The sequence below is a fragment of the Hibiscus syriacus genome, unplaced genomic scaffold (genome assembly GCF_006381635.1).
Source record: "Hibiscus syriacus cultivar Baekdansim isolate YM2019G1 unplaced genomic scaffold, ASM638163v2 tig00110105_pilon, whole genome shotgun sequence".
Lineage (NCBI taxonomy): Eukaryota > Viridiplantae > Streptophyta > Magnoliopsida > Malvales > Malvaceae > Hibiscus > Hibiscus syriacus.
In genome coordinates this window covers 337,360-356,156 of record NW_024062591.1, presented here as the reverse complement: position 1 = coordinate 356,156, position 18,797 = coordinate 337,360, and the positions used below count along the sequence as shown (strand labels likewise).

General features: G+C 39.0%; 2 pseudogenes; one reads left to right on the top strand and one right to left on the bottom strand.

Annotated features, from left to right (window-relative positions):
* The first annotated feature begins 2,482 nt into the window (after positions 1-2,482).
* Positions 2,483-6,426, top strand: LOC120214741 (annotated as a pseudogene).
* Positions 6,427-7,624: 1,198 nt separating this feature from the next.
* LOC120214685 lies at positions 7,625-9,408 on the bottom strand (annotated as a pseudogene).
* Positions 9,409-18,797: the final 9,389 nt, after the last annotated feature.

Sequence of the window (18,797 nt, the reverse complement as noted above, 5' to 3'; positions counted from 1 at the left end):
ATTTTTTATTTCATAATAAAAATGTACTTTTATATTATTAATATTTTATAAAATAAATTCAAATATATATTAAATTATAATTTTTTATTCGGGCGAAATCTAAAACCAAGCTTGGGCCTGACCGGATAGGGCTGACTAGGCTGGGTGTGCAAGTGAGCCCTCTTTTGGTTTATCTGTATAATTCTAGTTTAAGCTCTTCCAAAAAAAAAAAATCATTCAATTCAACGCCCTTGGAACCTGGCAAAGAATATGATGAGTAGAAGGTTCTTTTTATAAATTCTAAATCTAATTTTAATCTTAGCTAGAGGGAAGGGAAACGGGAACTCTAGAAGAAAGAAGAGAAGTGTTCCTAACGAGTCTACAACCCATGACCTAAAACATATGAATGAACAAAGATGAACAGTTGATACAATCAAATGTGGTTGCCGATCACTAAAAGTAAGAATGATACACTTAATTAAATTTGCATAATATTATGAATCTTTAAAATTGAAATATAAAAGTTTGAAGCAAATCCTTCAATTTTGTTTGTAAAGTGGAAGAATATTTACCTAAGAAAAGATCATTTTTTTCTTTACATTATTGAGATGCTCTTTTCAACTTTTAATACGTTTTATATTTTTTTCCAGCGTCACGAATTAATTATAATACTTTTAAAATATAATTATCAAAATAATAATTGGCATCCATATCATTATTAATTTAATCACTTGGGAAATATAAAGCAAGTGATTGTTTATTAAAAATTGTACATTAAAGTTGAAAATTTCAAATGTTCAACTGCCACCATGTAACCAATTATCATGATCTAAGCTCATCTGATACATATTTGTAAAGATTATTTCAATTCTGATGGAATCTTTATCTTCATCTTCATCTCCAACTCAAACCCACATCAGATTAATGTGTATAAACCCCCAATAATCATCCACCAATTACTAATATTAGAAAACAAATCAAAATTTTATTAATTATCAATTAATTTTAATTGGTCTGATTAATTATATTGTTTAAATGAAATAATTTTGGGTTAAACAATTAAGATGGATGAATGAGTTGGGCATATGGTTAATAAATTTAAAAAATAATTTCTTTGGGCGTGCAATTTTTAGTGAATGAAGTCGCAACTAAAACTTGTGGAGGGAAGTAATTGGTTGGACGATGGATTATGATACCATTTTTTTCGCTTTCGATGACTAATCAAAGTAATTAAATATAATATAACATCGTTTTCATGTTACATAATCAGCTTAATTATGATCATTAATCTGTTTATATCAACTCTATCAAGTCATCAAGCTTTGAGAAAGAAAATAATTTTCATGTTAATTGTTCCCTGAGAAAGCAACAAGGTGTAGGCCCTGACTGTTCTCCTCAACCAACCAGACTTAAGGAACCCTCTTTCTTCTGCAAGGAGGATTCCTCGTTTGAACCATTTTAACATATAATTAATTTGTTTATAAATTACAACTCAATGGTTAAATGCTAACACAGTTTCTCGGACGCGGCAGCTCGAGCAAAAACAGGACGAGTGAGCTCGGTCATGGCCTCCCGATATCTTGAGAGCCACTTTGCCAAGAGCTTTAACTATTTTCTGCATAAAAACCTCAACTGACCCTTTGTAGATTCCATCACCTGTAACTTCTCCGATTGGAGTTTACTAATTATATAAAGAAAAATGATGAAAATGGAAACGATTTTCAGGCTGTCCGAAGATCCTTTGAGTCAAGTGGTCGGATCATATTCGGAGTTGATAAAATCGGATCTTTAAACATTACTATTACTTTCTTCAATATAAAAATGAATTTTTACTATCAAATTTCTTGCCATTGGAATCTTAAATCTTAAGAAATGAGAGTATCTTATTTGACTCTCGAAGCGGGGCCCTATGCTTTTTTCATCCAGAGAGAATATTCTTCACGCGCATAGCTTGAGATCTGTAGTTTATATAAAAAGTACAACCCAAGGTACCATCAAGAACTGATGATAAAATCACTGTGATTGAAATTGCTTCTCCGTGTGTTTTGTTGTTTTCGGTGTAAAACGAAGGCAACTTTCACTCAAACAGTGCACAGCCAAAGAACCAAAACTGGGTTTTTTTTCTTAAACATTCTTTGTAAAATGAGTTGCTTTCATCTCCTTCTTTGTTTTTACTTCTTTATTTGTCTGTTCTCCTTTTCTATTAATAGTAAAATCTGGAATTTGTAATCAGCAAAGAGTGTTTAAGCAATGGGGTTTTGCTCTTTAATATAATGTTTGTTTCAAAGCCTGTGATTATTGCATGTGGAAGCTGATGTTGGATAATTTGTTTTAGGTTTGGTTGACGTGTTTCTGCGTTTGGGACAGTTTGGGTGTTTGGATACGGGGAAAATGAATCTTTACTGGAAATTCCTCTTTTTGTTTTTCATCTTCACTCTGCTTCTTTGTTTCGGTTCATGATAGTGTTTGCTATTGGAATGTAATATAGGATAATAGGCTCTGGTGTCACCCACGAATTCCGAAATCATTTTCTTGACATGGAAGGCGATGACGGATTCGCACCGAATTCTACATTCGGAAACTTCTCCGATGCTGCTGCCGCCATGGATTTCGATTTTATGGATGAACTCCTGTTTGAAGGATGCTGGTTAGAGACTAGCGATGGGTTCAACTTTATGCAGCCTGGTCCTTCAACATCTAGTGGTCCGGATCCGAATGACCCTTCTCAGAGTTTGCATCAAGGAGAGGTGGAAACAATGGTTCCGGACCATTCTCGAAGTCAGTCGGAAAACTGGTCGGCTGTTGGAAACGCTACATCGATGCCACAACCTGGAAGTTTTGTAGTCCAAGGCACCGAATTGGGGAATAGATGGTGGATAGGAGCAAGGGCGGAATCCGGTTCTTTGTCATCTGTGAAAGAGAGACTAATGCAGGCTATTGGATATTTGAAGGAATCTACAAAAGATACGGATGTCCTTATACAAATCTGGGTTCCTGTAAAAAGAGGAGGGAAGCATGTACTTACGACCGAAGGTCAGCCTTACTCGCTCAATACGAATTGCAAGAGTCTCGAAATCTTTAGAGATGTCTCCGAATCCTACAACTTCCCAGCCGAGGAGGATTCAAAGGAATCTGTTGGGTTGCCTGGCCGTGTCTTTTTAGGGAAGTTACCTGAGTGGACACCTGATGTTCGTTTCTTCAGAAGCGATGAATATCCGCGTATTAGATTTGCAAAAAAGTACAATGTTGGTGGATCTCTTGCTCTTCCTGTTTTCGAGCGGGGGAACGGAACTTGCTTGGGTGTTGTGGAGGTCATCACAACTACTCAAAAGATCAATTATCACCGGAACTTGAACACGTCTGCAAAGCTCTTGAGGTCTCCTCTTTTTCCTTCATAATCTTCTCCGTTTATCATCTGGTATTCTGATCCTTTAACCGTTAAACAACTCAGGAGTGTTTGCTGGTCGACAGTTTCAAATATACCTCATGAGTCGTTTTAGCATCGTAGACATCTTTGTAGCTGCTAAATTCAGATTGCGTCTGCTTATGCATCTTTCTGATTCTATGATTGCTTGCTGCATGTGATGTGTTGCGCCACTGTCATACTTCATAGTCTTCCATTACGGATTTTTCGTATTTTAATGCACCAATTGTCCATTGTTTTTCTCATTTTTCTTCATTTTCATAATAACAACTTTGTTGCATGCCATATATAGTAATTGACTTTCCATTTTTTAGAAAAGTAAATTAAATACATAGAAAAAACCTTTCATTAGAGCCAATGGTCATGTATTTGTTTATTAATGTTACTCACTTGTCACCTATAGGGCCCTCTTCTATCCTCATGTTCTGGTTTAAATAAACCGTATCTATTCGCAGGCTGTTGATCTAAGGAGCTCACAGGGCTTCACTCGGCCTGGTGTTGAGGTAAAGACAAAGGCATCTTAAGCCTATAGTTTCAACTGTTCGAAATTTTTGTCTTCTTTTCTGAGACAAAGCAACTCCTCTGGTTTCACAGACTTGTAACGAGTTTATCAAGCTGCATTGCCTGACATAGTCGAGGTTCTAAGATCCATCTGCAACAGATATAAGCTGCCATTGGCTTTAACATGGGCACCGTGCCTCAATCAAGGTAAAAGTGGATGCCGACATTCTGACGAGAACTTTTATCGTTGCGTTTCCACCTTGGATTCCGCTTGCTTCGTGGCTGATGAAGGTCTTTCGGGCTTCCTAGAAGCTTGCTCCGAGCATCACCTGTTCCGAGGCCAAGGAATAGTTGGCAGAGCATTCACAACAAACAAGCAATGCTTCGCAACTGATATAACTGCCTTCAGTAAGACGAATTATCCTCTCTCTCACCATGCAAGGATGTTCGGATTGCGTGCTGCTGTAGCTGTCCCACTACAAAGCACCTTTACTGGATCGGTTGCATTCGTTTTAGAATTATTCTTGCCGAAGGATTGCTGTGACAGCGAAGCACAAAAGCATATGCTGAACGCATTGTCCAGTTTTATGCAACAGGCTTGCCAGAGCTTGCACGTAATTGTGGACAAAGAGCTTGAAGAAGAAGTGATACTGCCAGTTAAGGAAATGGACTCGGATTTGAGATCAAACAAAGAAGAAACTCGATTTAGGATTTTTCATCGAAAGAGAACTCTCCAGAGGAGTCATCATGGATTGCACACATGATGGAGGCCCAAAAGAAGGGTAAAGGTGTTTCTGCCTCGTGGGAATATCAAAGGAAGAACCGAAAGAAGAATTCAAGGTGACAACCACTGGGAAGACGCAGGTAGAGTTCTACAATAAGCATGTACTTTCAGATTTCGGACATGTTCACCAAATGCCGGAACCAAGGCTAGTGTCAACGGGGGTGGCAGCGACTCTTTTTCTGGTGAGCATCACATTTTAGCCGGTAAAAGAGCATGTGAGAAGAGACGAAAGAAGATGGAGAAGACGATCAGCTTGCAGGATCTTCGGCAGTACTTTGCAGGGAGTCTTAAAGATGCTTCCAAGAGTATTGGTGGTAAGAAAATATTCCATTATAGTTACAAGCCTTGTATTCATGTCTGATGTCTCGATTTCTATTTAACGAAATAATGCTTGTTGATTAAGGTTAACTACTCATTTTTCGGAAAAATCATATAGCCCCAGAAATTTAAATTATGGGAAAACAAGTGTCTTGGCATCCATGCGTTAGCAGTATAGAGTACCCAGTTCGTTCAAGTTGCTTACTGATTTTATTCTATTGTAGTGTGCCCGACTACTCTGAAAAGGATATGCAGGCAACACGGGATCGCTCGATGGCCGTCTCGAAAATCAAGAAGGTAGACCACACCTTAAGAAAACTCCAACTTGTGATGGACTCGGTTCAAGGTGCTGAGGGAGCCATTCAACTAGGGTCGTTCTATTCGAGCTTCCCCAAACTGCGCTCACCTAACTTTTCTAGCAGCGGTCCATCTTCAAAGTTAAAGATCAGTAACCTTTCTATGCCATCTGAACCTCAACTTGACAGCGGCATGTTTGGCCGAGGAGCTGCTGCTTCAAAATCTCCATCTTCTTCATCCAGCCAGAGCTCGGGTTCAAGTACCTGTTGTTCCACTGGAGCGAAGCAGCGTAGTGTCAGTATCAATGCCTTGGGTAGTGCAGATGGGTTGGCAGTGGAAGATCCCGGTGGAGCACTAAAGAGTGTTCTCGTTGATGCTGAATTGCACTCCTTGAATCAAGAGGAGCCAAAGCTACCTGCAAGAACCGAAACCGTAATACAATAGTTGAAATCCTAATTTCGAGACTCGACCTCCATTCCCGTAATACAATAGTTGTTCATCTTGCAACCGAGTTGGGGTTTTATAGACTTGCAACAAGAGATTGCTAAGCGTTTAACATCGAAGATTTCACCCGAATGGATCTCAATACTTGGATGATGATGATGAATGGGTTCTCTTGACATGCGACGCGGACCTTGAGGAATGTATAGAGATATACAAATCATCCAAAGCCACACCATCCGAATCTCCCTTCATCAAGCTCTTATCCTAGTCTAGGAAGCTCTTCGGAAGCAATGCACCGGAATAAGACCATGACCAATTCCTTACGAGTCAGGAATTCAGAACGACTAAGTTTGTTGTAAGTAATTCGATATATACTTCTGTATTAGTGTTACGAACAATCATGCTCCATTTGAGAATGTGGTGTGAGAGACCTCCGGCACTTTGGAGGTGTCATTTTGTGAACGTAACTTATCAACGGAGCCATAGTCGGTAGATGGAATCGAGATACATGAATTATATAGTCTATACAGTGCAATAAAAGAGTAAGTTGGAATGCACTGTGGGTGAAGATGACAAAAGAGGATTGTGGAAAACATTTGATGCCATAGCTATGCTATCGTATGTTTGCATTTTTGATTTACTGCAAAACTGATTCATGGAAGATTAATCCATGTAGTGTATAAATTATTGATGGAGAAATGAGCACAAATTATACGTATGTTAAGTTTCTCGTTTAAACAAATACAAGCGTAAATGTATTAGGATCCGATCTATTACTTTTTTTTTATTGGCCACAGGCACAACTCCAATGCGCCACCCTCCAACAACCTAACTTTTAGCCGACATGGCATCCACCCATTGGTCCTTTCATATCATCACGAGTAAAATCTAAAGATGCTCCATTTTCTTCGACCATTGCAAACTCAATATTTGGCATCAACATCTCTTTTTGTTGTGCATGATTGATTTGTTTCCCTTTCATCTACTATTGACTCGATTCCCATTTATTAAAAAAGGTATGGTCTTGTATTCTGGTTATGGTGTGAGCCACGGTGCCAATTTATAAAGACTGCCGTCTCCATGCTGTTTCTCCGGTCAGACCTTGTGGTTGTGATCTTAACCGAGAGAGGGTACTCCTTCACAACTGCAGAACGAGAAATCATCCGTAACTTGTAAGAAAAACTTGCGTATGTTGCTCTAGATTTTGAGCAAGAACCAGAGACCGCAATGAGTGGCTCTGCCATTGAAAAGATCTATGAATTGCCCAATGGGCAAGGAATCACGATTGGAGTAGAGAGGTTCGTTGCCCTGAAGTACTCTTCCAGCCATCTCTAATTAGAATGGAAGCTGCTGGAATCCATGAAACTACATACAACTCCATAATTAAGTATGATGCTGATTATCAAGAAGGATCTGTTCGGAAACATTGAGACAAGGAATTTTGTCTTGCTATTTACATCGCTTTTCTTTCACTGTGCAAAACGACAGAAGATGACATTTCCATGATGACAAAAACAGGTATATCTGGACGAAGCCAAGGCACGGTGGTTGAAGTCTCCAATGGCTAATAGAAGGTTTCTTTGTTATCCATCTGAACCCATAATTTAAATCCTAGAACGAATATCATACTCGTGACAGCAATTCAGTCGGTCAATTTATATATAGTATGGATAACCGATGTAAATAGCAAGAAAAAAAAATGATCTGGTAACTGAAGTACGATATACCTAAAATGGAATACTCCGTGCACATATTCAAATCATCACTATCTAGTAAAAGAACCATGATTCCAAAATGCTTCCTTTCTACCCGGATAACTTGAAGTGACAACAAAAAGATTCAGCAACAAAAGCATCCACTAGAAAAGATTACCTCATATTACATTAAATAAAACACCCAGTACATGTGAAAAAAATGGAATACCCTCATAGGGGATTTGTATCGCAGTATAAGGCATTCTATGATCTTGTACTTCAAAACTCTTATAAATTAGACATAGAAATGGCATTTAAGTGGAGTTAGCAATGCTCACGTACAGAGTTTCCAAATCCTCCAAGCTACTAAATGAGAGCACCGTTGCCGGAGGGAGGTGCAACATTTCTCCTCACAGGACGAGCTGACTTTTTCACGTAAGAGGAATTCCATTCCCCACCGTCTTGTGCATAATAATCCATGGGATAATCACCGCGAAAATCCTTTACTCCGTTGCCATCACAACATGATTTACTCTCCTTGCAACTCAATCCATTTCCACAAGAACCACAACCATCTCTCTCCCACCATCCGGATATCTCCCCTAGTGCAATCTCTGCCTCGAATGTAGTCAGTAAAGGTGTTACAAAAGCATCACCCCAATCAATGGAAAGCCTAGGGCAAGCAATTTGAACCCAAGCATCGACTGAATCTTCAAAAATCCTTTACTCCGTTGCCATCACAACATGATTACTCTCCTTGCAACTCAATCCATTTCCACAAGAACCACAACCATCTCTCTCCCACCATCCGGATATCCCCTAGTGCAATCTCTGCCGAATGTAGTCAGTAAAGGTGTTACAAAAGCATCACCCCAATCAATGGAAAGCTAGGGCAAGCAATTTGAACCCAAGCATCGATGAATCTTCAAACAATGCAATTCGAGTCGGACTAATTTCCGACATCAAAATGACAAAATAGTCAAATCCTTTCTCCCTCATTTTACCTTCCAACCTCTCCAAAACCCTAGGATTGCCTTGCCTCCCTAATGTCCCCAACACGATCCCCCAGCTTTTGGCTCCCTTCGCCTTCTCGATCGCCTCCTCCGTGTTTCCCTCATTCCCTTGTGATCATATTCCTCCAAGACAACTTCCCCAAATAAGGGTCGTATCTGAAAGCTCTGATTCCAGGATTTGCAATCATAAAAGCTTCTAAATGAAACCTCCCCATCCGCCACAAAAACCGCCACGTATTCATTTGCTTTTGCAATGGAACTGATTTGGGCGCTGTGCAGCCTAAAACTTCACCAGCTGATAGCGGTTTGACTGAGGAATGAATACCCTAAATCCTCGTTTTTCTAGCTCGGGCTTAGCCGATCTAATCGCAGAGGAAAACTGGATCGTCCCGGCTAGGACAATTGATTCCTTGAAGTAGTAAGGTTTGTGTTCAATCGTGTTGACGAGACCGTCCACGTTGATTTAATCTCGACGAAGACGTAAAGGCAAGGAATTTTTGTCGCGGAACCAACCACACGCTATGGCCGTAATGAATCAACAAATCGGCACCAAGAGCGACGGCGGAGAGGTCGTCGACGCAGCACGCGCCGTAAGGACGCCGATAAAGCAGTGTGTGACGTCAGCGAAAGAAGTGAGATATCGGAGATGACAAGGGAGTACATCAGGAGACCTTCGGGGAATTGGAGGGCGACTCGCTTGGCGCCATAGAGCGGACGCGCCAAACGCATTTATGGATTTCGAAATTGTAGTTGGGAGGAAGAATCGAAATGGCGGCATTGAGGAGGCGTCGTTGAGGATCGTGTCAGGGATTTGGTCTTGATGAACCGCTTCGGGACCGGCTTCGAGCTGCTGGCGGGTCGTTGAAGCGGCAACGGCGCTTCTAGTTTCGGTTCACGTTCATTTTGACCGGTTTTCTCCATCGTCAAGGTAATGGAACAAAAGAACAGCCAGTGATGATGGCATAATTTTTTAGGGTTTTGAAGGCGAAGATCTTAGGGGGGCTGGCATTGGCAACAACACCCATAATTGGCAGTTGATTCCGGGTCGGGCCTGAATATTTCATTTCGTACCCAAATTCTTTAGCTATTTTTTTAGAGAAAATAACCTCACTAACCAAAAAATCCCAATAGACGATTTTAACCAACTTTTTCCAGATTTGCCAAAAATGACCAACAAAATCGCAATGCGATCGCTAATTCGCAATGCGATCTCCATTATCGCAAATCAGTTTCCAGATTCGTAACACGATTATGACTATCGCAATGCGAATACGTAAATCGCAATGCGAATCTTACTATCGCAATGCGATTTACATAGCGCCATTCGTATTAACGCGTATTTTTTTTCAATTCCAAACACGAATTTTTTTCTTATAAATCGGAAACTGAACCGTCCATAGTAATCGACTCATAACTCAAACCCAAAATCACAACACTCAGTCCCATCCATCTCTCACTCTCTACGGCGAAATCCGTCCCATCTCTGAAGATTTCCGTCCCTCGCCGGCGAAATCCCTCACACCATTCACAGTCAAATCCTCACATCATCATAAATGGAAAATCAACCGATGGTTAGTTTTTTTTTTTATTTCTATTTTGAAATTTTTGCATTATTTTAGGTTTTTCATATTGAGATTGATGATAAGTTTACTAGTAATTTCAATAATAGATTAACCATTCACTTAGATTCTTATTAAATTCATTCGATTGCTTGCCAATACTGCTAAACTGTTTAGCCTGTGAAGTTAGTATTTGTCTTTGTTTTGTCTTTTGGTTGAAGTAATGCAGAAGAAGAATAGTTTCGAGAATGAAATCGCAACGCGGAAATAACTATCGCAACGAGAGAATCGCAACGAAAACCAAAATCGCATTGCGATTTTCATTTCACGTTGCGATTCTCTCGTTGTGATTTTCATTCGCGTTGCGATTTCATTTCGCGTTACAATTCTCTCGTTGCGATAGTCATTTCGCGTTGCGATTCTCGTCGCGATAGTCATTTCCGCGTTGCGATTCTCATTATCTCGTACGATTTTCATTTCAACCAAAAGACAAAACAGTTGTTGCAAATTTTAATTTCAAGAATAACTACTATTTATGTTTATTATTTTTGGTATATCTTGACAGTGTAGTTTTTGGTATATCTAATTGGTATGTTATTGTTTTTGTAGAAATTTTTTTCGGCTTCATTGACATTAAGGAATAAGTTAGCCTAGCCACTACAATTTCTTCGAAGCTTTCACCTGCACAAAGAAAATTGTTTGAGGAAACATGCTTCGGGCCATGGCTGAGAGTACAGCATCCGGGTGGAGATGCTAATTTGACCCATTTGTGGCTTCAGACCATGACTAGCGATCTACCCGACAGTATACAACGTGGTGAGGAAGAGATATGGTTTCATTTTCCACGGTATATTATTTTGGGCGGAAGGAGTTCTGCTTAATCACTGGTCTACGATTCGGACACGATGATGTAGGCCGGTACACTCGTCATATCACCCGCCCATCATGGTTATCCAGGGTTTTTCCTGATGATCAATAGAGAAGCCGAACTTACACGTCGACGACATGAAGAAATTGTTTAATAAGAAAGATGGTTTTACTCGGATGAATGACGTCGATGTTGTCCGAGTATGCCTTCTACTACTTTTGTATGCCGGCTTTTTAGGTAGAGAGACCAGACAACCTATTCCTCAGGAGCTATATTATTGGTAGAGGACCTAAATGCATGGAATCTGTTTCCGTGGGGTTCGTATATATGGAAAGCTACCTGGACTAAGTTGTCGTCTGCCTTTGATGACCGCAAAAGTTTGCGGGGCGATGGGTCGAAATACACTTTGTCAGGCTTTGTTGGGCTTTAAGGTAAGAATTCTATATAATGTTTTCAAATTATAATTAATTATTTAACAATTACTAATGTTTGTTATTATATTGTTTGTAGATTTGGATATTCGAGGCCTTTCCCGCCATGAAGACATATGCAATAAAAACTTCAAATGATATTCCCAGGGCTATTTCCTGGAAGAGGAAACGTCTGTTGGATTGGGAAGACTTAATACCATATGCGACAATAAATAATGTAAGTTAACACAAATACTATCATATATAAACAAGTTATTAATAGTAGACGTTTAACTTTGTTTGAGTTTTTATATTTTTAGGAGGCCAACATTCCATTAATGAGACTGACACCCATGGAGGCTGAGCTTGCCACTGATTGGTGGCAAGCTAGTCAGCGTTTTCTTGATGGCACGAATGATGAGCAGCCTCCACTTTCTCCACTTCGAGAGCCATCACCTCACCCAGAGCCATCACCTGATTGACCCGACTATACACCTCTACAACGAGAGCCATCACCTATCCCGTCATATCATCGAGCCTCTTCTCCACCATCACCTCATGATAGGCGACCAACAAAGATGCCACGACTTCTATCTCCCTGTTCTCCACCTCCACGGGATGAGTCAAGGGAGTTACGTGATGAGGTCAATGCCTTGCGTGAGGAGATCGGTATAATCAAAAAATAATAATAATTCTTATTTACTCATCAATTATTGAATCAATGAATCAACTTTTGCACACGTACATTCGTACATCCATTTCACGCAGCTCACTTAAGGATTAACCTGCAAAAAACCAAACATTTGCTCAAACAAGACTTCCTACACATCTAAAACCTACAAACAGCAAATTATTGAATTATAGGTACTTAACCAAACATTTTCAAACCAAAAGGAGTATATATGTTAACAAAACTTGCATTTGACTTACCAATTAACAATGGATACTTTCATAACGCGGATGCAGGTAGGCAGCGTCTAGAATATATCGCTCTAGCCATATAATGCCGAAACCACAAGCCTACTGCAACTCTATCTCTATCGGTAGGAGGTAGAAACTCTGTGCTTCCCGTCGTCAAACGCGCCAAGCACATGCATACGAGAAGACCACAATCCCCTCTACCTCCCGGCGATTGTTGTGGCACGGTCTCGTCTCTGACAACTGTGACATTGAACTTCTTTGGCTTCTTGTGTCCAGAATGAGTCCAATAATTAATCCCATCCAAGAATTTATCCAAATGAGAGCTCCATCCCTTGATAATATCTCTCAAATCAGACAGTGATATGTAATTTATCATGCTGTCATATACTATTATCTTCAGGGATGGGAGCTGAAGTTGGACGAGAAGCCAATGACGACGTTCCAAAACAGGGATAAACACCTGCAATCATAAGTAATAATTCATTTATTTGCGCACTTATTTATGAACACCTTTAAAAAATTTAAAAAATAAACACTAACCTTATCGACCTCCCACCATGCAGGATAAAGTTTAGCTTATCCGTTGCCCAACGAAAATGATTCATCTCGTTGATTCTTCAAGTGAACTGCGTGAAAAGCCGCCGGCATTATTGTATATCGCGAATTTTTTTTCCTAAGCTTCCTTATTATTAGAAGATGTGACACCCACGCATCGATATGCTGTTTTACAAAAAAAAGACATATATTAGTGAATTACATTAATTTTTTAAAAAAATTAATTAAAATCATATATAAGTCAAATATAAGACTTACCTCCCCATTGAAATAACCATTGTCTTCAACCCCTAATAGCACACCCCACCAAGACCGATCAAGCAACAAAAACATTTCATCGTTGAGTTTGCTTATGTCAGTGTAACACCCTTGGCTCCGCTCATGTAGATAAAAATCAACTGCGGTCTTAGCCCAAAGGGTATTATCAACAATTGTTTCCGGTAGTTGTCTCCTCTCCACTTCAGATACCGGAAGGGTACTAGCCGGTAACTCATACGAGAGCCAACTCTCATCCATCATGTCCGGAACCGGTGGGGGTTTCTCAATACTTCGATATATTACCCCATGTGAATCGGGCTCTGGAATGGTGGGAGGGACCTCTTCAACGATGACAGTGGCCTCTTGAACGGTGGGGGGACTCTTGAGGGAGGATAGGGGCCTCTTGAACAATTGGAGGGGACTCTTGAGGGATGACAGGTGAGTTGGGCTTCTTCTTGCGGAGTCTTCGCACCATTGGGGTGAACGGAGACGTAATAGCACGTCTATGCCGTCTGATGCGTGAACTCCGTCGTGCAAGGAAAACCCGACGTAAAGCATCCACCTTATCGGGCCGCTAAAAAAAATACATAAATCAGTAAATAAACAGACATGATATTAAACAAAGACAAATATGTTTCAAACTAGCATTGTATTCACCCAAATCATTATTCTATCATAGTTCACAAAATGCTCAGATAACATTCCAGAAGTAAGCACTTATATAAACATTTAAAAGGACAACATATATAAACATTCCAGAAGAAGAATAGTTTACTTTCGCAACACGAAACTTAAAATCGCAACGCGAAAATGACTATCGCAACATGGAAATGGCTATCGCAATGCGAAATGAAAATCGCAACGACAAAATCGCAATGCGAAATGAAAATACCAACGACAAAATCGCAATGCGAAATGAAAATCCCAACGACAAAATCGCAATGCGAAATGAAATCGCAACGACAAAATCGCAACGCGAACACAAATCGCATTGCGATTTCATTTCGCGTTGCGATTTTGTCGTTGCGATTTTCATTTCGCATTGTGATTTTGTCGTTGCGATTTTCATTTCGCATTGCGATAGCCATTTCCGTGTTGCGATAGTCATTTTCGTGTTGCGAAAGTAAACTATTCTTCTTCTGCAAATTGAAACTTGAATGGATTGCATTACTTCAACCAAAAGACAAAAACAAAACCAAAAACAAATACTAACAAAAACAGTTTAGCAGTATTGGTAGCAACCGAATGAATTACGAGTATGAAAAATCTTAAACTTACCTCGTTGCGTAGAGTATGAACCACATTCTGCAACGATGCTACCATCTCACGTAGAGCGGCTACCTCACCGCGTAATGTAGACACCTCAACACGCCATGCACCATCGTCTTTGCGTAAAGTACCAACCTCCTCACGCAAGGCATTGACCTCATCACGTAACTCCCCTAACTCATCCCGTTGAGGTGGAGAACAGGGAGATAAACGTCGTGGCATCTTTGCCGGTCGCCTATCTTGCGGTGATGGTGAAGAAGAGGCTCGATGATGTGACAGAATAGGTGATGGCTGTCGTTGTGGATGTGTATAGTCGGGTCGATCAGATGATGGCTCTAGGTGAGGTGATAGCTCTAGGCGAGGTGATGGCTCCCGAAGTGGAGGCTTCTTATCAACCGTTCCATCAAAAAAACGCTTACTAGCTTGCTACTAATCAGTGGCAAGCTCAGCTTCCGTGGGTGTCAGCCTCTGTAGAAGAGTGTTGGCCTCCTAACAATATAAAAGCTCAAACAAAGTTAAACGTGTACTAGTAATAACTTGTTTATAAATATATGGTAGTATTTATGTTAACTTACATTATTTATTGTCGTATACCGTAGTAAATCTTCCCATTGCAAGGTCCGTTTCCTCTTCCAGGAAATAGCCCTGGGAATATCATTTGAAGTTTTTATTGCATATGTCTTCATGGCGGGAAAGGCCTCAAATATCCAAATCTACAAACAATATAATAACAAACATTAGTAATTGTTAAATAATTACTTATAATTTTGGAAACATTATATAAAAATTCTTACCTTAAAGGCCCAAATAAAGCCTGTCAAAGTGTATTTGGAACCATCGCCATGCAAACTTTTTCGATCATCAAAGGCAGACGATAACTTATTCCATGTAGCTTTCCATAAATACGAGCCCCACGGAAACAGGTTCCACGCATTTAGGTCTTCTACCAATTTGATTAGATCATTTGGAATAGGTTGTCTGGCCCCTCTGCCTAAAAATCCGGCATGCAAAAGAATTAGAAGGCATACTCGGACAACGTCGACGTCATCCATCCGAGTAAAACCATCTTTCTTATTCAACAATCTTGTCAAGTCTTCTACGTGTAGATTCGGCCTCTCCAGCTCAGGAAAAACCCGAGATAGCCATGATGGGCGGGTAATGTGTCTAGTGTACCGACCTATATCATCGTGTCCGAAGCGTAGACCGGTGATTAAGCAAAACTCCTCCTGCCCAAAACACGTATACGCCGGTGGAAAATCAAACCATATCTCTTCATCACGACGTTGTATAGTCTCTGGTAGATCGCTATTCATGGTTTGAAGAAACAGGTGTGTCAACATCGCATCTCCACCGGGATGTTGTACTTTCAGTCATGGCCCGAAGCATGTATCCTCAAACATTTTTCTTTGTGCAAGTGAAAGCTTCGACGCAATTGTTTTGGCCAGGCTGACTTTATTTCTTAAGGTCAATTGAGCCGAATAAAAGTTCTATAAAAACAATAAACATACTAAGTTAGATATACCAAAAACTACACTGTGAAGATATACCAAAAACAATAATAAACATAAAGAGTAGTAGTTTATTCTTCAAACTTAAATTTGCAACACTGTGAATTTCGTATTTGTCTTTGTTTTTTGGTTGAAGTAATGCAATTTATTCAAGTTTCAATTTGCAGAAGAAGAATAGTTTCTGAAAATGAAAATAGCAACACGAAAATGACTATCGCAACGCGAATTTGACTATCGCAACGAGAGAATCGCAACGCGAAACTAAAATCGCGTTGCGATTTTCAATTCGCTTTGCGATTCTCGGTTGATTTAATAAGCAATCTAAGTGAAATGGTTAATCTATTATTAAAATTACCAGTAAACTTATCATCAATTTCAATATGAAAAACCTAATAATAATGCAAAAATTTCAAAAAGAAATAATTAAAAAACTAACCCTCGTTGGTTGATTTGGTTGATTTTCCATTTCTGATTGTGAGGGTGGCTCTGAGAGATGGAGATAGACGGATTTCGCCGGAGATGGGGACGGATTTCGTCGGAGATGGGTGAGAGAGTGAGAGATGGAGATGGGACTGAGTTGTGATTTTAGGTTTTAGGTTATGAGTTGCGATTACGGGATATACTGTGGACGGTTCAGTGTTCCAATATATTAATATTCGTGTTTGGAATTTAAAAATAAAATACTTGGCCAGGATACTAATGGTGCTTTGAAAATCGCATTGCGATTATGTATTATCGCGTTGCGAAAGTCAGAATCGCGTTGCGAAAGTCAGTATCTCGTTGCGATTTTGTATTATCGCATTGCGATAGTAAGTATCGCATTGCGATAGTCAGTATCGCATTGCGATTTTCCCAATTCGCGTTGCGATTTACTTATTCGCATTGCGAATTGGGAAAATCGCAACGACACTGTAAACCATCGCAACGCAATTTTCAACTATCGCAACGCGAAATGCAAAGCGAATTTGCGATAATGGAGATCGCATTGCGATTTTGTTGGTCATTTTGGCAAATCCGGAAAAAGTTGGTTAAAATCGTATATTATATGGGATTTTTGGTCACTGAGGTTATTTTCTCTTTTTTTTTTTATATTTAAGAACTTGGTTGATTGTAATTTTCATAACAATAACCTAATTAATCCAAATTGTTAAATGAGCTGTTATTTTTTCTTGAAGTTCTAGATTCGAGTAATTGTGTTTATAAAATATACTTACACTATTAATATCTAAAAAAAATTAAACAGATAATTACATTGCAATCATCTTGTACTATTAAAAAAAAACTTCTCCTATGTGCATTACCTCTTGAACTTATCTTTCTCCTTCTTGCAATATCGTGTATGCTTGAGGTAAAGAGATACCATTTCTTTTCTCTTCTTTGTCGTTCAAAAATAAAATAATAAAAAAAAAAGACTAGATTGTTTTCTTAAATGCTTAAAGCATCCTAATCCAAAAAAAAATCAAATTACGTGTATAAATTAGATTTGGACATGGTTTTTCTTTGTTTCTAAATAATTGCATGAATTCGACACCTCCTTATCTCGTGGGACTAGCAAGTTACGTGACTTTGTTTCTCCTTCAATTCAACTCTATTCACACCTCTCGTGCGTCCTACGACTCTCTCTTCATCATACAACATTGTAATGTAAGAATAGAAAAATAAAATTCAATTCAATCATCATCTTTATTATTACAAAAATTCTGATATTACATCTAAATATGTAATATCTACTATAATTATAGACATTGTTTAGGTTTTTCTTTTCTTTGATTATCTATAAGGAGGATTTTTTTTATTGAATCTAACAATTTTAAAATGAAACACTTGACAATATAATCAAGTTTATTAGATATCACATGTTAAGCGTCAATGCAGCATCCACCTACGTAAAGACAATTTCAGTTGTCATTTGTTTGAAATATAACATGCTATTTTGTGTCGGATGAGACACAGCCTGCCGTCGTCGGGGTTGTTGCTAATGGTTTAAGAGCCGAAGAGCAAATATTATTTGCTTCTTCTTTTTTAAACGATTACAGATATCTTTCGAAATCAATTTGTTTTGGAATCTATAATGAGCCACCTTTTTTTGATGGAAAATATTTTATAGTAAAAGCAATGCATTCATAGTCCATTTACCAAATTCGTCGAATGAATTGGGCGGCAAAAGTAAGCTTGTTGTTGACGGTTCCTTTAAAAGGCTTTGCCTACTAAAGGTAATAATAGAATTTAGAAAACTTTTGAGTGTTTCCCCGCAAGCCAAGTTGTGGAAAATCTTTTTGATTTATCCTTCATGTGATGCAAAGGACTCATTAATTCGTATTGAATATTATAAAGATTTTCTATGAATTACTTGACTGTAATTAGAAGATTATTAAAAAATAAAGAAAAGAATAGCAAATTTAAGTTTGTCCATGTTCAGCGTGGATTAAGACTGTGTTTTCCCTTTACAACTTTATGCCTTTATGGGAAAGGTTATTTTCATTGGAAATCCAAATTCCAATATTATTATCAAGCCCCCAAGAAGAAAGGCAACACCTTTCACGTATAGCTAATTAACTCATATTTGCAATGATAGAAACATTATTAATGATATAATAAACATATATATCTCCCAACCACTCTTATCTTACGTAATTGGTATCAGCTATCAACTATTCTTTGATCGTTTCCCATAATTTTCTTACTTGCCTACAGGTTTCATTTCCAGGGAAAGAAAAACAAATTAAAGGAGCCGCCAAGAAAGGATCGGTAGACCCAGAATCAGTAGTAACGTGATTGAACCATGCCATGCAATCTCCACGTGCACACATTGCAAAGTTAAAACTCTTGCGTCACACGTGTGGCCGGCCTCAGCGATTACGTACACGGTGACGTGATTAAACAGAGGAAGGGGGGGGGGTAGTGTATTTAAGGCTGTCGTAGCTTATAAATCGTGATCCCTAATATTTGTTCAAGGCACGAAAGCTTTGCTTAAAGTTTGGTGATTTACAAAAGG